The following is a 23,484-nucleotide window of genomic DNA, read 5'->3' as shown; positions in this document are numbered from 1 at the left end:
CCCATTACAGTAGCCACTAGCCACCTGTGGCTATTTAATGTAAATTAATTTGAATTTAAATTAATTTAGAAGTCGTTTCTTCACTCACAGTAGCCAATATCCAGTACCTAATGGTCACGTGTGGCTAGTGGCTACTATATTGGACAGTGCAAACCTCAACAGTAAAATAAGAGGTTGTGAATTTTGAGTATTTATTATCATTATTTTTGGTATAATATTTAATGATAGATGTATACAATTTAACTTTTAAACAGTGACAAGTTTTAACAGCCAGCTTGCAAAATTCCTGAAAATGAAATAGTGAACTCCGCAAGCTAGTAAAAGCCAGCTCCTGCAGTTCACTGGAACATTTCTATCATCACAGAAAGTTCTATTGGACTATGATGCCCCAAACACCACACTAATTTACTGATGTGGTGATAGAAATACTCAGAATGAGAATAACGCACACCCCAACCCCAACATTGGTATCAAGGATAAAAGACTTTATGGATGGCAATCTCTCCACCAGTCCTTCCCTTCCTTAGACCTAAACCAAATTCTGGCCCCTTCTTTGCAGAGGGAATGGACGCTTCATTTTTTCAGAATGTATCATCATTCTCCCAGAGACAAACTCTCTCCTCCATCCTCTGGTACACTCCATAAACCTCTTCTTCCTTCCTCTCTTCCTCTGACTGTAAACCTGTGTTTTCTTTTTTCCTAACTTCATCATTACAGTAAGGCCCGAGGCCCACAATTATCCAAGTCACCTTTCAATTCACCAGTGTCCCTGGTGTTTTGCATAGAATTCAGGACAATGCTGTAGGCTGAAACCTCACCAGAAATTTATACACCATAATGTTCTTCTGATTCCCCAGGCATTCTTCTCTTGATTGCAGCCTGGGATCCATTTGCTTTCTCCAGATACCAGAGCTTTTTTTTTTTTTTACCCTGGGTCAGAGAATTCAGAGTGAGGTTTGTTTCAGATTAGAATAAAGCACACAGAAGACTCTTTCTTGCCGGCAAACCCAAGACAGAAGCGTCTTTTCTTTCCTCCAAGAAGAATATGCTCAAGAGAATATGTGCAGGAGGTAATGCCAGTGACTTTCCTTTTTATTTTGGCTCAAACTAGCAAATGACATTTGGTCCCGAAGATGAGTGTTTCCAGAGGAGGGCCAGGACGGAGGCCTGTGGTTCTAGAGCCAAACTCCATAACACTCACTGTGCAGCAGAAAACCCCAGGGAACTTTTACAGAATGCCTGAGCCCAAGCCCCGCTCTCAGAGGGTCTGATTCAGTTAGTTTGGCCCTGCATCAGCATCGTTGAAAAACGATTTCGAACTGTGGGAAAATACACACAAAATAAAATTTCCCTCATTAGCCATTTTTACATGTGCAAGTCAGTGGCATTAAATACACTCAACAATGTTGCAAAACCATCACCACCCTGCATCTCCAGAACTCATCTTGCAAAACTCGTAATACCCGTTAAACAACAGCTCCCCTCTCATTGCTCCTCCCCACCAGGGGCTGTCTCCCGGCATCTGACTATTCTCTAGGTACCTCGTGTAAATGGCATCATACAGTATTTACCCTTTTGTGACTGGCTTACTTACTTTAGCGTATTGTCATCAAGGTTCATCCATGCTGCAGCATGTGTCAGAATTTCCTTCCTTTCAAGGTTGAATACTATTCCATTGTATGTGTCTGCCGTATTTTGTTTATCAATCCACCTGTTAATGGACACTTAGGTCACCTTCCCTCTTTTGGCTAAGGTGAATAATGCTGCTATGGACATGGGTGTGCAAGGATCTGAGTCCTTGCTTTCAATTCTTTTGAGTCTGTGCCTTCAAGGGGAATTACTGAATCATATGGAAATTCCATGTTTCTTTTTTTTTCTATGTTTCATTTTTGGATGAAGCATTGTAATGTTTTCCACAGCAGCTGCACCATTTGACATTCCCTCCAAGTGTGTGCAAGGTTTACAATTTCTCCACATCCACTCCAACACTTATTATTCTGGTATGAGGTGGTATCTCATTGTGGTTTTGAGGCAGAAGTATCTCTTTTTTTCTTTTGAAATTTTTATTTTGTATTGGGGTATAGCCAATTAACAATGTTGTGACAGCTTCAGGGGAACAGCAAAGGGACTCAACCACACACATATGTGTATCCTGGCTGCCACATACCATTGAGCTGAGTTCCATGTGCTGTCCAATAGATCCTTTGCTGGTTATCTATAGCAGTGTGCACGTGGACATCCCAAACTCCCTAACTATCCCTTCCCCTCAGCAACCATAAGTCTGTTGTATAAGTCTGTGAGTCTCTTTCTGTTTTGTAAGTTCATTTGTGTCATTTCTTTTTAGATTCCACATATAAAGGATGTCATACGATATTTCTCCTTCTCTGTCTGACTTCACTCACTGTGACACTCTCTAAGTCCATCCATGTTGCTGCAAATGGCATTATTTCATTCTTTCTTGTTGTTGTTCAGTCGCTAAATTGTTTGACTCTTTGTGACCCTGTGGGCTGCAGCATGCCAGGGCTCTCTGTCCTTCACTGTTTCCCAGAGTCTGCTCAAACTTATGTCCATTGTGTTAATGCCATCCAACCATCTCATCTTCTGTCATCCCCTTCTCCTGCCCTCAATCTTTCCTAGCATCAGGGTCTTTTCCAATGAGTCAGCTCTTTGCACCAGGTGGCCAAAGTATTGGAGCTTCATTCTTTTTAATAGCTGAGTAATATTCCATTGGTATACATGCACCACATCTTCTTTATCTAGTCCTCTGTCAATGGACATTTAGGTTGCTTCCATGTCTTGGCTATTATAAACAGTATTGCAATGAACATTGGGGTGAGGCATCATATCTTTCAAAAGCCCTGCAGATGATGCTAACATGCAAATGAATGAGAGTCATGGCTTGACGGAAGCTATGGACACAGTGGGTAAGGACATCTGGAAGGTGGACGAAATCCATCCTCCAGAGAAACCAAAGGAAGGAGACTTGTCTTTGGCACCAGATAGTTCTTCATGAACTTTGCTGTAATTTTTACCTGGCATATAATTGTCAGGGGAGGTTGGAGTTTTCAGGAATCAGAAAGTCATGCCTTGTCTCTTTCTGGAACTGAGAGATGAGGAAACTGAACCCTAACACCAATATGGGATTTCTCTGAAGGTTTTACTTGATGAGTTAGCTCTTAAATTGAAATTTAGGATATGATGACACTTCTGTTTGTGCTGCCTTCTCTTCTCATCCATGACTCCACAGAGGGAAAGAAGGTGGAACAGGTAAGTCCCTGCCTATTTCATCTTTAAAGAGACCTAAATGACTAAGAATGAATTACATTCAAGACAATGTTTAAATTAAAGTTAAAAGCATTAAAGAAAGGAATCACACTTCAGTAATCAACTATCAGCCCACAGGTAGAAGGTAGGGCAGATTGTTCAACCTGGAAAAAAAAAGAAAGCAAAATCTTTGTTGTTGTTCAGTTGCTAAGTTGTGTCTGACTCTTTGTGACTCCATGAACTGCAGCATGCCAGGCTTCCCTATCCTATACTATCTCCTGGAGTTTCTTCAAACTCATGTCCACTGAGTCAGTGATGCCATCCAACCATCTCATCCTCTGTCACTCCCTTCTCCTTGTGCCCTCAATCTTCCCCAGCATCAGGGTCTTTTCCAATGAGTCGGCTCTTTGCATCAGGTGCCCAAGTTATTGGAGCTTCAGCTTCAGCGTCAATACTTTCAATGAGTATTCAGGGTTGACTGGTTTGATCTCCTTGCAGTCCAAAGGACTCTCAAGAGTCACAGTTCAAAACACCACAGTTCAAAAGCATCAATTCTTCAGTGCTCACCCTTCTTTATGGTCTAACTCTTACATCCATACATAACTACTGGAAAGACCACAGCTTTGATTATACAGATCGTTGTCAGCAAAGTGATGTCTTTACCACTGTTCTTTATAGTAACAGTAATAATCCATCTTATTTCTCCATCTAGTTTTTCTCTTTTTCAGAGCACTCCTGTGAATATGGTCTCATCAGATCCTTATGATATTCCTGTGAAACAAGCGTGGTAGATAGAATTCACCTAATTTTACAGAGGAGAGCCAAGTGGTAAAGCAAAGGGTGCCTTCACATATGTGGTGAAAAGACAGCATTCAAGGTCAAGAAATTTCCTGGCTTGATAAGAGAGGCCTGAGGCAGCATAGAATTCTTTTGTTTTAAACAACTTTTAACCTGCCAAGTTACAGGTTTCAAAACCAAACTTTCCATTCCACTGTGTCACACAGACTTTTTCACTGAACCTCTTAGTCAAGGGTAGTGTGGGTTTGTCATAATCCTCTCTGAGTTGTTAACCACATGAATTTTCCTTTATGTTATAGTAGATGCTAAGCATTTAACATTTTACTATAGATAAAAAATTATAAACTAAAATAAACATTTAATAGTGATCAGGACCACCTAAGATGTGACAAAGGACACTGAGGATTTGGAAATTAAATCTCAGTGGGGCCAAGAGGCAAAGTCAGACACCAGTAAGAGTCCCGCTTGCAGAGACAAAAATAATCGGAATGAATTTGTGAAAGATTCTCTTCCCTTTGTCCTCAGAAAACTTATCACCTAACCAGTCCCCAGACTCACGGAAAGGCCTGCGAGGTCCCTTTGCTCCTTTGGATGTCAGGTCTTCACAGAACTGCCCTGCATCCATGCGGGTGCAGGGACCACACTCCTCTGGCTGCAGCAGGACTCCCATGCAAGTCCTGCCTGTTTTCCTCTGGCTGCTCTGAACCCCCTGCCCAAGGATGCTCCATCTCCTCCCCGAGTCTCTGCTTCCACAAGGTAACATTCCGCCGCCAAGGCCTTCCATAGAGAAATGCAGCTCCAACTACGGCTTTCAAAGCTCTGCTTATTGGGAACGCAAACTGATACATTTCCTATGGGGAAGAACCTGACAATAGAAAAGGCAGCAGCCTCGAGGTAGAAGATCTTCAGGATTATCATTTGGAGATCAACAGCTCCTTTATTTGTGAAATGAAAATAATCATAATCCCTCCCTGTAGGTTTGTTCTGAGAACTCAGTGGGAAATAGTTGTGAAGGATTCATCACCATGCCTGGCTCCGGGTAAGTCCTCATAAGTACTGGTACTGAGGTTACGTGCCACCTCTTCTCAATGAGGCTGAATTTTCTCAAGATCAACAGGAGTCATACCTCTGTGCCCCACAGGGGCCAGAAGCATCAGAGCTTCACTAAGTACTTTCAACAGAAGCACACATTGCTTCGTCCATTGTAAGGAGAAGCCAGGGTTTGGAAACAAAAATTGTCCATGGCCCACGTGCAGTGACCTGGCTATAACATCTGTCACCATGGATCTATATCACTGGACCGTTGATGTTCAGTTGCTAAGTCTTGCCTGATTCTTTGTGACCCCATGGACTGCAGCATGCCAGGCTTCCTTGCCTTTCACTATCTCCCAGAGTTTACTTAAACTCACGTCCATTGAGTCGGTGATGCCAACTAACTGTCTTATCCTCTGTCTTCCCCTTCTCCTCCTGCCTTCAATCTTTCCCAGCCTCAGGGTCTTTTCCAATGAGTCGGCTCTTCACATTAGGTGGCCAAAGTATTGGAGCTTCGGCTTCAGCATCAGTCCTTCCAGTGAATATTCCGAGTTGATTTCCTTTAAGATTGAATGGTTTGATCTTGCTGTCCAAGGGACTCCCAAGAGTCTTCTCCAGCACCACAGTTGACTGGGCTGGTGGGAAACTAAAAGGAGCAAATAGCCATCAAAACATTTGGAAAGTAGAGGGACTTATTTAAATATTGTAAACAAACAACAACAAATCTGCTCTTCCCACTGCCTCCATCCCCTGGCGGGGGTGCGGAGGGTGGGCATTTTACACAGAGTCTCATTCAGGGAGCTGGGAAGGATCGTGGCCCCCATTTGACTTATAATTAACAGTAACAATAGCTAACATCTACTGGGCTTTTTGCTACATATCACTATTAATTCGTTTAATCTTTTTTTTTTTTTTAGATTTCTAACATTTTTAAAAACTAATTTTTATGGGAGTATAGTTACTTTACAATGCTCAGTTAATTTCTACTGTACAGCAAAATGAATCAGCTATCGTCCCCTCTCTTTTGAACTCTATTTCCATTCAGGTCACTACAGAACATTGAGTAGAGTTCCCTTTCCTATACAGTAGGTTTTCAATTAGTTATCTATTTATACACAGTATCTATAGTATATGTATATATGTCAATCCCAATCTCCCAATTCATCACACTCCTTCTCCTGCCATCTTGCTATCTATATGGTTGTTCTCTATGTTTTTGCGTTTCTATTTCTGCTTTGCAAATAAGATCATCTATACCATTTTTCTGGCTTCCACATATAAGCTTTAATATATGATATTTGTTTGCCTTTTCCTGACTTATTCACTGTGAATGACATTTCATCTTAACAGTAGCCCTTTGAGGTGGTGATTCTTTTTTCACAGCTCTGTTGGGGTGTAACTGGCAGATAATAAACTGCACAAAACAAAGTGCATAACTTGAAAGGACGCGTGTGTGTGTGTGTGTGTGTGTATAGGTGTGAAACCACCATCACCATCAAGATAGTGACCATATTCATCCTCCTCCAAAATGTTTTCTTATGCTTTTTAAAAGCTTTCGCTCCCCCATCAAAAAGATAATAAAGGAATATAATGAACAACTCCAGGCTCTCACAAAAAACATAGAAAGAAACAAATTCCCCTTTCCATCTTACTCAACCACCCCCCCACCAATAATCTGCTTTCTGTTACTATGGATTAGTTGGCATTTTCTAGAATTTTGTATACATTGAATCATATTCATATACACTCTTCTTATCTCATAGTTACTTTGAGATGCACCCATGGTGTAGTGTGTATCAACAGTTCCTTCCTATCCACTGCTGAGGATTATCCATTATATGTCTTGTGCTGTTAGTCTCAGTTGTGTCTGACTCTTTTATACCCCATGGACTGTAGCCCACCAGCCTCCTCTGTCCATGGAATTCTCAGTCTAGAATACTGGAGTAGGTCGCCATTCCCTTCTCCAGGGGCTCTTCCCAAGCCAGTGATTGAACTAACATCTCCTGCATTGACAGGCTTATTCTTTATCACTGAGCTACCTGGGAAATTTGATGCATTGTATAGATACTCCACAATTTGTTCATTCATTCACCTGTTGATGGACACATGGATTATTTTAAGTTTCTGATTATTACAAATAAAGCTGCTGAACATTTGTGTACAAGTTCTTCTTAAGGCCATATGCTTATATTTCTCTTAGATAAATACTTAAGTGTACATGGCTGGGTCATGTGATAGGTGTGTGTTTAGCGTCTGAAGAAACTTCCTAAATATTTTCCAAAGTGGTTGCATAATTTTACGTTCTCACCAGCAGTGCATAAGAGTTCCAGTTCCTCCACATTATTGTTAATATTAGGCATGATCAACAAAAAATTTAGTCATTCTAATAGATATGTAGTAGTAGCTCATTATGGTTTTAATTTGCATACATCTTCTTTGGTAAAGTGTCTCTTCAAATAGCAAATCATTTATTTCAAAAAAGGGTGGTAATATTAATAGTCTGACATAGCTATTAACATGTGTTAGCATGTCTCCGAAGAGCACAGACACAAGGCAAGAGTAAAAAGTAAAAAAACAAATTAATCTGCTTTCAATCAAATGAAAATGTTTTAGATCTTAAGCCAAAAAATTATTCTTGGGATTAACTTTTTGGATGCTCTAAGCTGATCAAGGTAAGATTGTTTTTAAAGATCAATCTCCATCTTTTGAAATAGAGGGATTGATTTTCTTTTAATGGACATCAAAACTAGAGCACATTGTCTAAAAATGATAAAATTTTATGGCTGGAAGGTATCTCAGTGATGATTAAATTCAAGAGTTATAAATCTTTCTGTGTTCATAACATATTTTCAAATACAGACTTGTGGTTATTCTCTTAAGAGAATTGAGTGAGTTACATACACTAAACAAATCAGCAGTAATTGCAGCTATAATCCTAGCTGCAGAATATCAGTGTCTTACAGAGTATGCAAAGAAATTCACACACACATGGTCACCCTTCATTCCTGGGTTACTGATTGAAAAGTGTTGTTTACTGCCCCGACCAAGATACCTTAAGTATGCATGAGACAGAGTTTTCATAAATTCTAGAAACATGGTATTTTCTATGATGGAGGTGATGTTATGTAACATGAGTCTACGTAATGTGTGTTTACCGGTTACTTGCAGCAAATTGCACACCACTCTTGATTTTATCATGTGACCTCTTCAGCACAACATGCTATGAAAGACCTCCCTGCAGTGGATGAATTTGTCACCAAAGCTCAATTTTTTATTTATTTATTTATTTATTTTTATTAGTTGGAGGCTAATTACTTCACAACATTTCAGTGGGTTTTGTCATACATTGATATGAATCAGCCATAGATTTACACGTATTCCCCATCCCGATCCCCCCTCCCACCTCCCTCTCCACCCGATTCCTCTGGGTCTTCCCAGTGCACCAGGCCCGAGCACTTGTCTCATGCATCCCACCTGGGCTGGTGATCTGTTTCACCATAGATAGTATGCATGCTGTTCAAAGTTCAATTTTAATGTTAGTTGAAATTTAGCAGCATGCTAGGGTGCCTCTGTCAGTCCCTGAGAGCCATACAGCCTAAATCTTCTTTTTTCTAGATAGGACCTTGCCTGGAGTCTCACTTTCAGATAAACCAGAACCAGAATGTGTATCTCCTCATGACCAGTTAAATAATAATTGGCAGAAAAGGATGAATTTACATACATTTCCATTTGTGAACTTATTTAAATTTTATTTCACAAGAACAGAGCAGAAGTTGAGCTATACTTATGCTCCCTGTGCTGTGCTTACTCACTCAGTTGTGTTTGACTCTTTGCAACCCCATGGACTATAGCCTGCCAGCCTCCTCTGTCCATAGGGATTTTTTCATGCAAGAATACTGGAGTGGGTTGCCATGCCCTCCTCCAGGGGATCTTCCCAACCAAGGGATTGATCCCAGGTCTCTTGCATTGCAGGCAAATTCTTTACTGTCTGAGCCACCATCTCCCACGATATCAATAATATGGGATTAGAATTCTCAGATTTCTTTCTACTAATTTTCATCATATCCTACATTATGTCCTCTGACATCACCATCCTATGGAAATGATTGCTTCTAAAATTACAAATGATCTACTTCCTGCAAATTTCATGATCATTTCTCAGTCCAAAGGTTCCTCTCATGCTCTGTAGCTCTTGATGCTTTGTTGGCTTTATATTAAAACTTTATCTGCATTCAACTTCTATGATGCTCAATTTCTTGGTACCACTAACTCTGTCTTTTCTTGGCTGTCTTCTTACCCTTTCCACCCATCACTGATGTTCCCCATTTCTCTGACTTCTATTATCTCTCTATGCTTTTGTCGCTCTATATCTTTAAAGAATTATTTATGTCTTTTAACTGAAAAGACTCATGCGTTTCTTCAATTCTAAAAGTTCCTTCCTCTTGGAACTCTTGTTGGAGATGTATTGGAGCTTTTACATCCACCCTCCTTATGCTTTCATTTCTCTTTCATATTTTTATCTCCTTGCCCCTAAATATTTTATTTTTGCTGATTTCTTCAGTTCTAGTTTCCATTTTTACAAGTCTTGCCTTCGAAGCATACCCCTTAGAATTTTTTTTTTAACCTATGCATCTTTTTTATTCCAATGGCTACACTTCTCTTTAAGGATTTCTATTTGCTTCTCTTTTTTTGTGCCTTCTTTATCTTCATTCATAATTGTCTGTATCTCTTTGAAAGTGGGAGGGGAAGAGAGAGACAGAAACCGCCACTTAAAATGAAACTGGAAACTACAATTTCAAAACATGCAAAAGCAAACATGTACACACACAGTTATATTCTCATCAGTTCATTTCAGTCGCTCAGTCGTGTCCAACTCTTTGTGACCCCGTGAACTGCAGCACGCCAGGCCTCCCTGTCCATCACCAGAGCCCACCCAAACCCATGTCCATTGAGTCAGTGATGCCATCCAACCATCTAATCCTCTGTTGCCCCCTTCTCCTCCTGCCCTCAATCTTTCCCAGCATCAGGGTCTTTTCAAATGAGTCAGCTCTTCGCATCAGGTGGCCAAAGTATTGGAGTTTCAGCTTCAACATCAGTCCTTCCAATGAACACCCAGGACTGATCTCCTTTAGGAGGGACTGGTTGGATCTCCTTGCAGTCCAAGGGGCTCTCAAGAGTCTTCTCCAACACCACAGTTCAAAATCATCAAATCTTCTGCACTCAGCTTTCTTTCTTTTTTTTTTTTTTGGTGTGTGTGTGTGTTTTTTCTTTTTTCATTTATTTTTATTAGTTGGAGGCTAATTACTTTACAATATTGTAGTGGGTTTTGTCATACATTGACATGAATCAGCCATGGATTTACATGTATTCCCCATCCCGATCCCCGCTCCAACCTCCCTCTCTACCCGATCCCTCTGCTTTCTTTATAGTCCAACTCTCACATCCATACATGACCACTGGAAAAACCATAGCCTTGCCTAGACAGACCTTTGTTGACAAAGTAATGTCTCTGCTTTTTAACATGCTGTCTAGGTTGGTCATAACTTTCCTTTCAAGGAGTAAGCGTCTTTTAATTTCTTGGCTGAAATCACCATCTGCAGTGATTTTGGAGCCCAAAAAAATAAAGTCTGACACTGTTTCCACTGTTTCCCTATCTATTTGCCATGAAGTGATGGGACCAGATGCCATGATCTTAGTTTTCTGAATGTTGAGCTTTAAGCCAACGTTTTCACTCTCCTTTTTCACTTTCATCAAGAGGTTCTTTAGTTCTTCTTCACTTTCTGCCATAAAGGTGGTGTCATCTGAATATCTGAGGTTATTGATATTTCTCCCAGCAATCTTGATTCCAGCTTGTGCTTCTTCTAGCCCAGCGTTTCTCATGATGTACTCTGCATATAAATTAAATAAGCAGGGTGACAATATACAGCCTTGACATACTCCTTTTCCTATTTGGAACCAGTCTGCTGTTCCATGTCCAGTTCTAACTGTTGCTTCCTGACCTGCATACAGGTTTCTCAAGAGGCAGATCAGGCGGTCTGGTATTCCCATCTCTTTCAGAATTTTCCACAGTTTATTGTGATCCACACAGTCAAAGGCTTTGGCATAGTCAAAAAGCAGAAAAGAGATGTTTTTCTGGAACTCTCTTGCTTTTTTGATGATCCAGTGGATGTTGGCAATTTGATCTCTGGTTCCTCTGCCTTTTCTAAAACCAGCTTGAACATCTGGAAGTTTATGGTTCATGTATTGCTGAAGCCTGGTTTGGAGAATTTTGAGCACCACTTTATTAGTGTGTGAGGTGATTGCAATTGTGCAGTAGTTTGAGCATTCTTTGGGATTGCCTTTCTTTGGGATTGGAATGAAAACTGACCTTTTCCAGTCCTGCGGCCACTGCTGAGTTTTCCAAATTTGCTGGAATTTTGACTGCAGCACTTTCACAGCATCATCTTTTAGGATTTGAAATAGCTCAACTGGAATTCCATTACCTCCACTAGCTTTGTTCATAGTGATGCTTCCTAAGGCCCACTTGACTTCCCATTCCAGGATGTCTGGCTCTAGGTGTGTGATCACACCATCATGATTATCTGGGTTGTGAAAATCTTTTTTGTACAGTTCTTCTGTGTATTCTTGCCACCTCTTCTTAATACATTCTCATAAATGAACAAAACTAAATATTTGGAAGAAAAACTAACCCCCAGTGAAATGGAAGTAATAGAATAATCTCAAAATGACCGTCATAACAATGACGGTTATTATCCTCAGACCTCAGGAAGGAGAAGAAAAGAATACTAATTTTAAAAGAATATAAAATTATTAATCAAAATGAACAAATATGAATTTTAAAAAGTGAAAATGAAAAAGAACCAGCTACAAATCCTGAAAATTAAAAAAAATCATTCATCTAACTCATTAATTATAATAAATATAATAGCTAATAAATGTTAACTAAATGTCTACTGTGTGTCAGGCACTGCTCTGGGTGATTGAAATAAAATAGTGGGAAAAAAAGAGGACAAGAATCCCTGCCTTCAGGGAGCTTGCTATCTTGTAAGGGGCTGTTGGACAATCAGTAAGATAAACAAGGTACATATATGTTACTGACAGGTCCTAATGACAAAGAGAAAGCACAGAATAGTAAGGAAAGTATTTTAAGTGTGTGTGCAATTACAATTTTAAACAGTATTATCAGAGATGATCTCAATGTTGAGGAAAGATATGGAGGAAGGGAGAGAACAGGGTATGTAGATACCTTGAGGGAAGAATATTCTAGTCAGAGGAAACCACAAATACAAATGCCTGAGGCATTCGTCTAGAGCTTTGAGGAATAACTAGGAGACCATAATAACTGGCAAGGTGGGAATATGGGTAGATACGAGGACCAGATAGTGTAAAGCCTTGTCAGCTATGGAAAGAATTTTGGTTTTCACTTTGACTAAGATTGGGCTTCCCTCATAGTTCAGTTGGTAAAGAATCCGCCTGCTATGCAGGAGACCCCAGTTCAATTCTTGGGTTGGGAAGATCCACTGGAGAAGGAATAGGCTATCCACTCCAGTATTCTTGGGTTTCCCTTGTGGCTCAGCTGGTAAAGAATCCACCTGCTATGTGGGAGACCTGGATTCGATCCCTGGGTTGGGAAGATCCACTGGAGAAGAGAAAGGCTACCCACTCCAGTATTCCTGGAGAATTCCATGGACTGTATAGTCCGTGGGGTGGCAAAAAGTCAGACACGACTGAGTGACTTTCACTTTCACTTTGATTAAGATGGGAAGCCATTGGAAGGCTTTAGCAGAGGTATAATGTGATAAGGTTCATGTTGTAACAGGATCACTGTTGACACCACTGGCTCAGTGATAAAGAATCTGCCTGCAATGCAGGAGACTCAAAAGATGAGGGTTCGATCCCTGGGTCGGGAAGATTCCCCCAGAGGAGGAAACAGCAACCTGCTCCAGTATTCTTGCCTGGAAAATTCCATGGACGGAGGAGCTTGGCTGGCTGTGTCCTGACACAACTGAGCACACATGAACAGTGGGGTCAAGGGCAGGATGGTAGACGGGGCACCAGTTAGGAATCTATGGCTGTAATCCAAGTAAGAAAAGATGGTGGCTTGTCCCATGTTGGGGGCAATGGAAGTCATGTGAATGTTTTGGATTCTGATCTTTATTCAAGGAATTGTTGATGGGTTCAGTATGAGATGTGAAATAAGAAGAGCAAGCAAGAGGAATCTAAATGTTTTACCTGTGTAATTAGAAAATTAGTGCAGCTGTTTACTGGAGTGGAAGAACCAGGCATGTGAGGACGCTCAGGAGTTTGGTTTTAAATGAGAGCTACTTATCAAACATCCAGGGGAGATGCCCAAGATGGCATTTTGATACACACATCTGTATCCGGAGGAGAGGTCCAGGATGGGGATATGACTTGCTGAGTCATCAGCATACAGCTGTAATTAAAACTATGAAACTGGATAAGCTTTCCCCAAGTCATGAATATAGATAAGAAAGCAAAGTCTAAGGGCTTCCCCAGGGCACCTCAGTATCTTGAGTTGAGGAGATGAGACAGAAGTAGTCATCTAGGTTATGGATAACAAACTCTATGATGGACACCAAGACAGAATTAGTCAGTTATTATAGAAGACAGTCCTGAGGAATTTATCAAAATACAAAGCAGAGATGTTAGAAAATAAATGTAATGACACAGAAGGCATATGAAAAGTCTCTAATATGCATCCACAGAAATTCAAGACAGACAATAGAAAGAAAGAATGGTGGGAAAAGAGTATTTGGGGAAATGACTGGAAATTTTCCAGACTTGAAAAACTAGTCTTCTGGTTGAAAATACATACTAAGGGCCTAGCAGAATAAATAAAATCATATTTATGTAAGTACATCATAGTAACACTAAAAATATATGGACTAAAGAGATGATCTTAAAAACTATCAGAGAACATAAAAGAGAAATTACCTTCAAGGAAATAACAATTTGATTTAATGAGGTTTCTCACCAGCAAAAATTGATAGTGAAAGATAAGAGACTAGTATCTTTCAAGTCCTAAAAGAAAAATACTTTCAAAAAAGGTTTCTATACTCAGCTATCAATCAAGAGTAGGAAGAAAAAACTATACCTAAAAAAAACTAAGAGAGTTTACTATTCATATAGTATAAAAGTAAGATTTGAGGAAAAAGATAACTTCAAAGAAAATATTAAAACAAACTGGTAAACAAAGCTAAAAACTGCCTATAGAAAATGACTGAAAAGTGCACGTGCGCATGTGTGTTTTAAGATGACAATAAGAAGGAAGTGAAAGGAAGGAGTTCAGGATGTAGCTAAAGAGCATTGAAGTTCTTGTTTTATTCGAGAAAGATGCTAGATGGTACTTTATTGAAAAATATAAAGTTCAGTTCAGTTTAGTCACTGGTGATTGCAGCCATGAAATTAAAACACGCTCACTCCTTAGAAGGAAAGTTATGACCAACCTAGACAGCATATTAAAAAGCAGAGGCATTACTTTGTCAACAAAGGTCCATCTAGTCAAGGCTATGGTTTTTCCAGTGGTCATGTATGGATGTGAGAGTTGGACTATAAAGAAAGCTGAGTGCAGAAGAATTGATGCTTTTGAACTGTGGTGTTGGAGAAGACTCTTGAGAGTCCCTTGGACTGTGAGGAGATCCAACCAGTCCATCCTAAAAGAGATCAGTCCTGGGTGTTCATTGGAAGGACTGATGTTGAAGCTGAAACTCCAGTAAAGTTAAGGATGTGTATTAAAGATGCAAGAAAAACAACTGAAATACAGAATTAAAATCCATAAATGTCAGAACAAAGAAAAAGCACTGTAAAAAGAAAATAAAATTATACGGCTTCTGGTTTCAGCTGTGACATATAAGAGCTTGGATATCATGACTCACATACTCACAACAAAAAGGTGAACAAACTGGGAGTCAATGACTTTGCTTGGACTTATCAGAGGACTAAAGTTGCAAGGTAAGTCATACCCCTAGAGTGTTGAAAGAAAGCAAACCCCTAGTCACAGCCCAGATCTGCTGGCCTGAAACAGAAGCCTCTGGAGCCATAAACTAGTAAGAGCATTTAAATGACAATTTGGAAAAACTTCTGGAGGGTGAGAGTGGACTAGTATGAGAGCAGGAAGCTTCTGGAGGCTCCATCTTGCGGTTGTTGGTGGCAGTGGGGAGGAGGGGTTGGCAAACACTTTCATTACCTCCAGGAACTCCCAGTCAGGATCACACAGTGAAGATCTAGAAAAAGCTCCTCCTGGCCCTGGCTGGGGAAGAGAAGAGTAGCCTTTGTTACTCACACCCAGGCATTCTTCATACCAGAGACCTTCTGTCCAGAGTAAGACTTTCCTAGAGCTGGGATAAGGCTCTAGGAAATGAGGAGGACATTCCCCTTGCCCTCGCCCCATCTGTGACAGCGTCTAGACTTCTGCCTAACAAGAGAGAGAAAAGCTATATCCCTTTAGAAACACTTGTAAAGTTCACAAACCAGGACCCAGGCTCCTAAAAGACTAAGATTAGCCATAAAATTCATAGAATGCTTCTTCTCCAGTGTCTGACCATCACAGCGAGACAGATCTGATGTAGAGCAAGACTTAACATCACTTGTTACTATCTTATTAGGAATTAGAGGGTGAAGTTCTCCTGTAGGGATAGATAAATAAATCAGTAGAAAGAATGGAGACTCTGGAAACAGAGGGAATTAAATGGAGGACTTCACAATTGGGTGTTGAGACAACGGATTTTCCATACGAAATAATAAAAATTTCGGTTCCTACTTTATACTGCATATTATAAACCTCAGGCATATGAATGACATGAATTTGAAAAAGAAGTTAAATTATAGAAGAATAATTTTATGATTCCAAAGAAGAGAAGGATTTATTAAAAATACAAAAAGACATAAATGAGAAAAAATGACAAAGTTGACTGTATAAAAGTTAAAGCCTTCTGAATGACCAAAAAAAAAATAAAGCAAAAGTCAGAAACTTAGATAAATGATTTTCAACACACATATGCAGCAAAAAATTAATATTCTGAATACATGAAGATGGGCTTCCCAGGTGGCGCAGTGGTAAAGAATCCGCCTGCCAATGCAGGAGACTCTGGTTTGATTCCTGGATTGGGAAGATCCTCTGGAGAAGGAGATGGCAACCCACTCTAGTATTCTTGCTTGGGAAATTCCATGGACAGAGGAGCCTGGTGGACAGCACATGGGGTCTCAATGAGTCAGACATGACTGAGCACACACATATATATGAAGAATTTGCTTGAGGTGATATTAAAAAGACAAACTAGTCATGTGTGGATGTGAGAGTTGGACTATCTGTAAAGAAAGCTTAGCACCAAAGAATTGATGCTTTTGAACTGTGGTTTTGGTGAAGATTCGAGAGATACAAGGAGACTCTTCAGAGGTGCAAGATCAAACCAGTCAATCCTCAAGGAAATCAGTCCTGAATATTCACTGGAAGGACTGAAGCTGATGCTGAAGCTGAAGCGCCAACATTTTGGCCACCTGATGTGAAGAACTGACTTGTTGGGAAAGACCCTGATGCTGGGAAAGATTGAAGACAGGAGGAGAAGGGGATGACAGAGGATGAGATGGTTGGATGATGGTCCATCACCTACTCGATGGACATGAGTTTGAGTAAGCCCCAAGAGTTGGTGATGGACAGGGAAACCTGGTGTGCTGCATATCTATGGGGTCACAAAGAGTCAGACATGACTGAGTGACTGAACTGAACTGAAATAGTAAAAATTGGGCAAAGGATACAATCAGGCAGATCACTGAAGAGAAAACCTGAATGTCTAGCAGAAGTGTATTTCTTAATTTCCAAATATTAAGAGCTTTGTAGTTAACTTCTCATGAGTTTTGGCTCTATTCTATTGTTGTCAAAGAACACACTGTATATATGTCCTCTATACATTATAATCATGTATTTGAAATTTCTAAGACTTGACTTGGACTCAGCACAAATGACTTATTTAATTGCAGTGTTTAATCAGAATATTCTGTGTTATAGTTGCTCAGTAAATATTTATTGAAGAACTAATGCAAAGTCACAAAATAGTTTATGCTCTTCTATTTGTACCCTTTCTCAGCCCCTCAGCTCAGAGCATCAGAATTCTCTGCAATGACTGTCTGCATTCTAGGCAGTACAGTGAGAACACTGAGAAATCTGCCTTCGGTTTGAATTGTGGCTCAGCAGTTTGTAAAATGTTTAAGCTGAACAAATTTATCTCAGTCTGCTTTCTCTTTTTAAAAATGTTTGCAAAAATATTTTTTGGGGGGAGGGAGGACTTGTGGGAGCATCAGCTGGTAGCTCAGCTGGTGAAGAATCCGTGTGCAATGCAGAAGACCCCAGTTCGATTCCTAGGTCAGAAGATCCCCTGAAGGAGGGCATGGCAATCCACTCCTGTGTTCTTGCCTGGAGAATCCGTGGACAGAGGAGCCTGGCAGGCTACAGGACACAAGTGAGCAACTAAGCAAAGCCCAGCACAGAGGCTTACAGGTAGAATTAGAAATAAAATATGCAATAATGCTAAACACATTTGTAGGGACAATGGTAGGAATACAATTGCACAAATTTCACCCAGAAGTCTTCAGTACAGTTCAGTCGATCAGTTGTGTCCGACTCTCTGTGACCCCATGAACTGCAGCATGCCAGGCCTCCCTGTCCATCACCAACTCCTGGAGTTTCCTCAAACATGTCCATTGAGTCAGTGATGCCATCCAACCATCTCATCCTCCGTCATCCCCTTTTCCTCCTGCCCTCAATCTTTACCAGCATCAGGGTCTTTTCAAATGAGTCAGCTCTTTGCAACAGGTGGCCAAAGTACTGGAGTTTCAACTTCAACATCAGTCCTTCCAATGAACACCCAGGACTGATCTCCTTTAGGAGGGACTGGTTGGATCTCCTTGCAGTCCAAAGGACTCTCAAGTCTTCTCCAAGACCATAGTTCAAAAGCATCAATCCTTCGGCACTCAGCTTTCTTTATAGTCCAACTCTTACATCCATACATAACCACTGGAGAAACCATAGCCTTGACTAGATGGACCTTTGTTGATAAAGTAATGTCTCTGCTTTTTAATATGCTGTCTAGGTTGGTCATAACTTTCCTTCCAAGGAGTAAGCGTCTTTTAATTTCATGATTTTGGAGCCCAGAAAAATAAAGTCTTAAATTTCTGTAAATTAGTAGTTCATGTGTATGTTCATTGGGCCTTCTAGATTAATACAATGCCTCAGTTTGTTAGAAAAAGATACTAATCTGAGCATGATCTTAATAAGAAAGACACACACACACACATCTTTTTATGGTTGCAATTACGGATCCCTAAGAGGTGTTTCTTCTTTGTGGAATTAACTCCAGAAAAATATCAGTAAAACTCCAAAGGAAGGGGAAAAAAAACTGCCTCCACCCAAAAAAGGAAATTCCTTGAGTATTTGTGAACTTGAATTAGAGATATCTAATAAAAATTTCCCAAGTGAATAGCAAATAAAATGAACGACTATCTAAAAGTCAAAATCCATTTACGGGAATATTGGGCAATACAGGTGGCAGAGCTTGGTTAGCAGTTCTCTGGAAATGTAAAAGAGTGAACATATAAATCATTTGCATTTGTAGATCCCATTCAAGCTGAATCACCCCGAATTTTCTGAGTCAACTGGTGCAGCTGCCAGTTGGCAAACTTGTGGCTACAGAACAGGCTGGGAGCAAATTGCATGGGTTTCAGAATGTGGAGTGAGAAGGTTTGAATAAACGGCAGGTGCTCTGCAAAGAGCTTTTCACAATTTACAGAGAACGTAGTTCATGGATATAAAGGAAAGCAATGAAATGTTCCCTCTCATGAAAATTTTGATTCTAGTTTTTAAATTAAAAAATGCAAAATATCAGAGCGAACTTTCTGGTAAATAGGAAAACTTACTATTTAAAGTCATTTCATCAAATTATCACAAGTTCCTATCTCATACCCAGGAGATGTCTTCTTCTTGTCTTTATTTTAAAGGTTAACTTGCTTTTAGCTACTTTTAGATGTTTATGTTGAACTCTTGTCACTGCACTTCTAACAATGATTTTTTTTTTTTTTTTTTTTTGAGGATTTTGTTATCTTGGATAGCATTAGGCCTAAAGTGTTTGCTCAGGGTGTTGTCTCCAATGTTTCCTTCATTGTTATTGGATGTTATGTATCTAAAACGGTGTTTCCCCATATGCTATGCTCAGATGCTTGGGTGGGGGTACTCCTGGGTGTACTCCATAACAGTTTTATAGTTTGATGCTTTCTTTTTGATGATAACTGAATGTACTGTAAAACTGAAATAGCTTAAAAAGAGAAACACGGAAGAAGACTTGTATTATCACTTAGAACACATTAGGCATTTAAGCCAAACTTTTGAAAGAGATCTGTGTGTGTGGCAATCAGTATGTCTTCATATTACAGGTTTACAGCAGTGTTTCAGCAAAATAACAACTTGCTTTAATGTTTCTGATTGGAATTTTTATTATATTTTATTTATAACAAGACCATTAACATTAGGAAGTTTCCCCTAGCTTTATGTTTATGTGTTTTCAAGTAACATGAAAAATCAAAATCACATGCCAACCCTTGAGGATATAGTTTCCCCTTGAAAGAAATCTCTACATATTTAAGCTTGAAAAGTGCTATCTAAATTCCTCTTCAACAAGCTAATGTATTTTTGTTGGTGGCTCAGTGGCTAAGAATCGCCTGCCAATGCAAGAGTCACAAGAGACTCAGGTTCAATCCCTGGGTAGGGAAGATCCCTAGAGTAGGAAATGGCAACCCACTCCAGTATTCTTGCCCGGAAAATCCAATGGATAGAGAAGTCTGGAGGGCTACAGTCCATGAGGTCGCAAAAGAGTCAGACATGACTGAGGGGCTAAACAACAATAACAACAACAGGATACAAAGCCAGTCAAGAAAACCTGGCTACCCAGGATAGGCAGGGGATATTTATTAGATGATTTTGTCACCTGACACTTTTGGCCTTTTAAGGGGTACCTGTGATGTGGCTTTCACTCCCTGGAAGTGAAGTCAGAGTAACTTTTTCTCAGCTGGTTATAGCGGTCCTCTGGTTCCAGCCCTGATTTCTCTGTCAGTATGGATCTAGGTAACTCACTGTCTTCCTTGGCTTGGTGGTTTCTAAATTTTTTGCTATGAAATCTTTTTTCCAAGGGGAAAAAGTCAGATCCCCCTACTGAAAAGGTAGTTGTACTTTTCTTGGAGAAAATATATCATTATGATAGATCCCATAAATTTGGTAATGCTATTAAATACATTTTAGAATTGTATGTGCTTTTTATTCCTTATATGCAGGAATATTGCTGATTCAGTCTCCTGGAAGGTTGGTATTCATACAGATGGAAAGACCACTTGAAATAATTCATGGTCCACCAAGGGTTTGAGGCTCTCTTTGCAGAGAGTTGGACTGTAAAGAAGGCTGGGTGCTGAAGAAACGGTGCTTTTGAACTGTGGTGCTAGAGAAGACTTGAGAGTCTCTTGGACTGCAAGGAGATCAAACCTCAAGGAAATCAGTCCTGAATATTCATTGGAAGGACTGATGCTGAAGCTGAACTTCAATACTTTGGCCACCTGATACAAACAACTGACTCATTTGAAAAGACCCCGATGCTGGGAAAGATTGAAGGCAGGAGGAGAAGGGGACGACAGAGGATGAGATGGTTGGAAGGCATCACTGATGCAATGGACATGAGTTTGAGCAAGCTCCGGGAGATGGTGATGGACAGGGAAGCCTGGCGTTCTGCAGTCCATGGGGTTACAAAGAGTTGGAAATGACCAAGCGACTGAACTGAACTGATGGGAAGACTTGACTCATTGGAAATAGAGGAGGACAGAGGAGCATGGTGTGCTACAGTCCATAGGGTCGCAAAGAGTTGGACATGAATTAGCGACTGAACAACGAAACAATGTATGTATATATGTGTGTGTACATGTGCATGTATAGTATATATATACATATCAGACAAATATATATGTTAAATTACATATAAATGTAAAGAAATATGGACTTCCCTGGTGGCTCAGCAGTAAAGACCCTGTCTGCAATGCAGGAGACCCATGTTTGATCCCTAGGTGGTGAAGATCCCCTGGAGGAGGGCATGGCAACCTGCTCTAGTACTCTTGCCTGGGGAATCCTATGGACAGAGGAGCCTGGCCGGCTGCAGTCCATGCGGTCACACAGAGTCAGACACAACTGAAGCGACTAAGCAGCAGCAGCATAAATGAATATATACATTTATATACATATTTAATTGTAACATCACTCAGTTGCAGACCTAGGACAGATAACTTTTTGGCAAGACTTCAGCAGATTTCCTTATTTATGAAACAGACCCTAAAAGAGAGGGCCTCAGGAAGCAGAAAACACATTCTTTGTTTCAGAAAACTTCTTCCCAATCCCAGCACTGCTATCCTGCAAGGTACAGCAAACAAAACTCAGAGCAGTGATCTGATTTTCCTTTAAAAACATTTCGTGCTAGAAGGGGCAGCCAACTCTAGTAACTGCCTGAATTCCAGGGCGCTGACGGTTGTCAACTGAAAGAGTAAAAAACGTTATCACCTGTTTAAGCACCGCTGACTGATGTATATTCAGAAGCAAATCCAAACGGTCGCACCCACTTTTCAAGCATCGGGGAGACCAGATGAGACCGGTGTCTCAGAGATCCGCCGTCAGTGGACACTGTCTCTCTTTTTCTTTGCAGTGGAGTAGGAGAGGGAAAGAAGAATTACATTAAAATGTTATGTTTGTCATTGGCTGCGGTTTAAAAGGGAGACGAAGAAGGAAGAAAGGGAAAAGTTCCCAGCCCGTGGCCGGCTAAGGTGTGGAGCTATCTGAATACACTGGTAATGGGAAGGACTGATTAGTCTGGAAGGCTGCCTACAGGTTAGCGGGCCTCATTTCAAATCTCTGACAGCAATATGTGTCGTTTCATGCTTCATCCTCATTCCCCATGTTCAACACAAACCGGGGTCACTCTATATATGGAAATCACTGTCTTCAGGGCAAAAAAATTAAAAAAGGTGAGATTGCCGCTTTAACCTCACTGGCCTCAGAAAATATGTTTTAGTCTGATACATTATACTAGGAGGAATTATTTATCAAGAAGATACAAGCTTGATATTTCAGAAATAATGAGATGTTCTGGTTTTGCAGCTGAAATTTTATGGTCCACAGAGCATCAGCTATGAATCCAGAGGAGTGAAGTGAAGTTGCAATGAATGTACACCAGGAAGCCAAAGAAAAATGGCTGCAGAGAGGGTGATATGAAAGTTATAACACAGGACAAAGCTTTCTATCGCCAAAGTTCCTTTGTTGCTAAGTGAGGAAATTTATTTTAGGGAATGTTAAAAAAAGGTCCACACATAAAAATCTTTCAGACTTTCCTTCCTGATGTTTTATTTGGCAAACGTCTACAGGATGAGGAAGCTGTAATAAACACTACAGTCTACGGTTAACATGAAATATTAAAAAATTCACAGCAAAAGAATCTAACTTGTCATCATTGTGTAATGCGAAAGCTGTCACAAGAATAATTCACTGACACAGCAATTAGAAAACACATAAATATATACAATAGTGCTTTTTGGAAATGTAGATTTTTGCTTATATATTTCTTGGTCAAGTTGCCCGAGTGATAAAAAGCCATTTGTCGTATTATATTTCCAGGACTAGAAAGAACGCCCCCTAGGAAATAACAGGAAAATAATGTAAAAAAAGGCCACCTTCCACTAGGCACTCTGCATGGGGATCCTTCCCCCCAACCTCCAAATTTGGTCCTTTCTGGTTCTAGAGCCACTTCCTAATGTCTTTGAGGCAGCTCACAGTTCCACAACACACAAAGTCAGGACTTGCTGAACTCCAAGACCAGCAATTTCAATCATCACCTAGTGATTCTCAGTCCTTTGGGATATTTGGCCAACAAGTGTAATCAGAAGGCATTGGTGTCCTAGGCACATCTGCTGGGGCAGATGTCTCAGAAAGATAAGGCCTTGACTGAGACAGACGTTTATATATTAATGCACAAAGAATATTTAACATGCCAGGCATTTACTAGTCAAGAGCAACTCCTAAGTTTCAATTTAACCTTCGTTCCCTTTAAAAAAAAAAATTGGTGGCCTTGGGCCCTGCTCTCTTCTGAAGGTGATCCTGGACAGACATTTATATATTAATGCACACAAAATATTTAACATGCCAGGTATTGATACGTCAAGAGCAACTCCTAAGTTTCAGTTTAACTTTCCTTCCCTTAAAAAAAAAATGTTGGAGGCCTTGGGCCCTGCTCTCCTCTGGAGGTCATCTGGGCATGGTGACTGCCAAGGTGTAAGGGGTAACAACCTCCAAGGAAACTG

Source organism: Cervus elaphus, chromosome 30, assembly GCF_910594005.1.
Source record: "Cervus elaphus chromosome 30, mCerEla1.1, whole genome shotgun sequence".
Taxonomy (NCBI): Eukaryota; Metazoa; Chordata; class Mammalia; order Artiodactyla; family Cervidae; genus Cervus; species Cervus elaphus.
The sequence above is the reverse complement of the archived record's forward strand: the minus strand, read 5'-3'. Positions refer to the sequence as shown.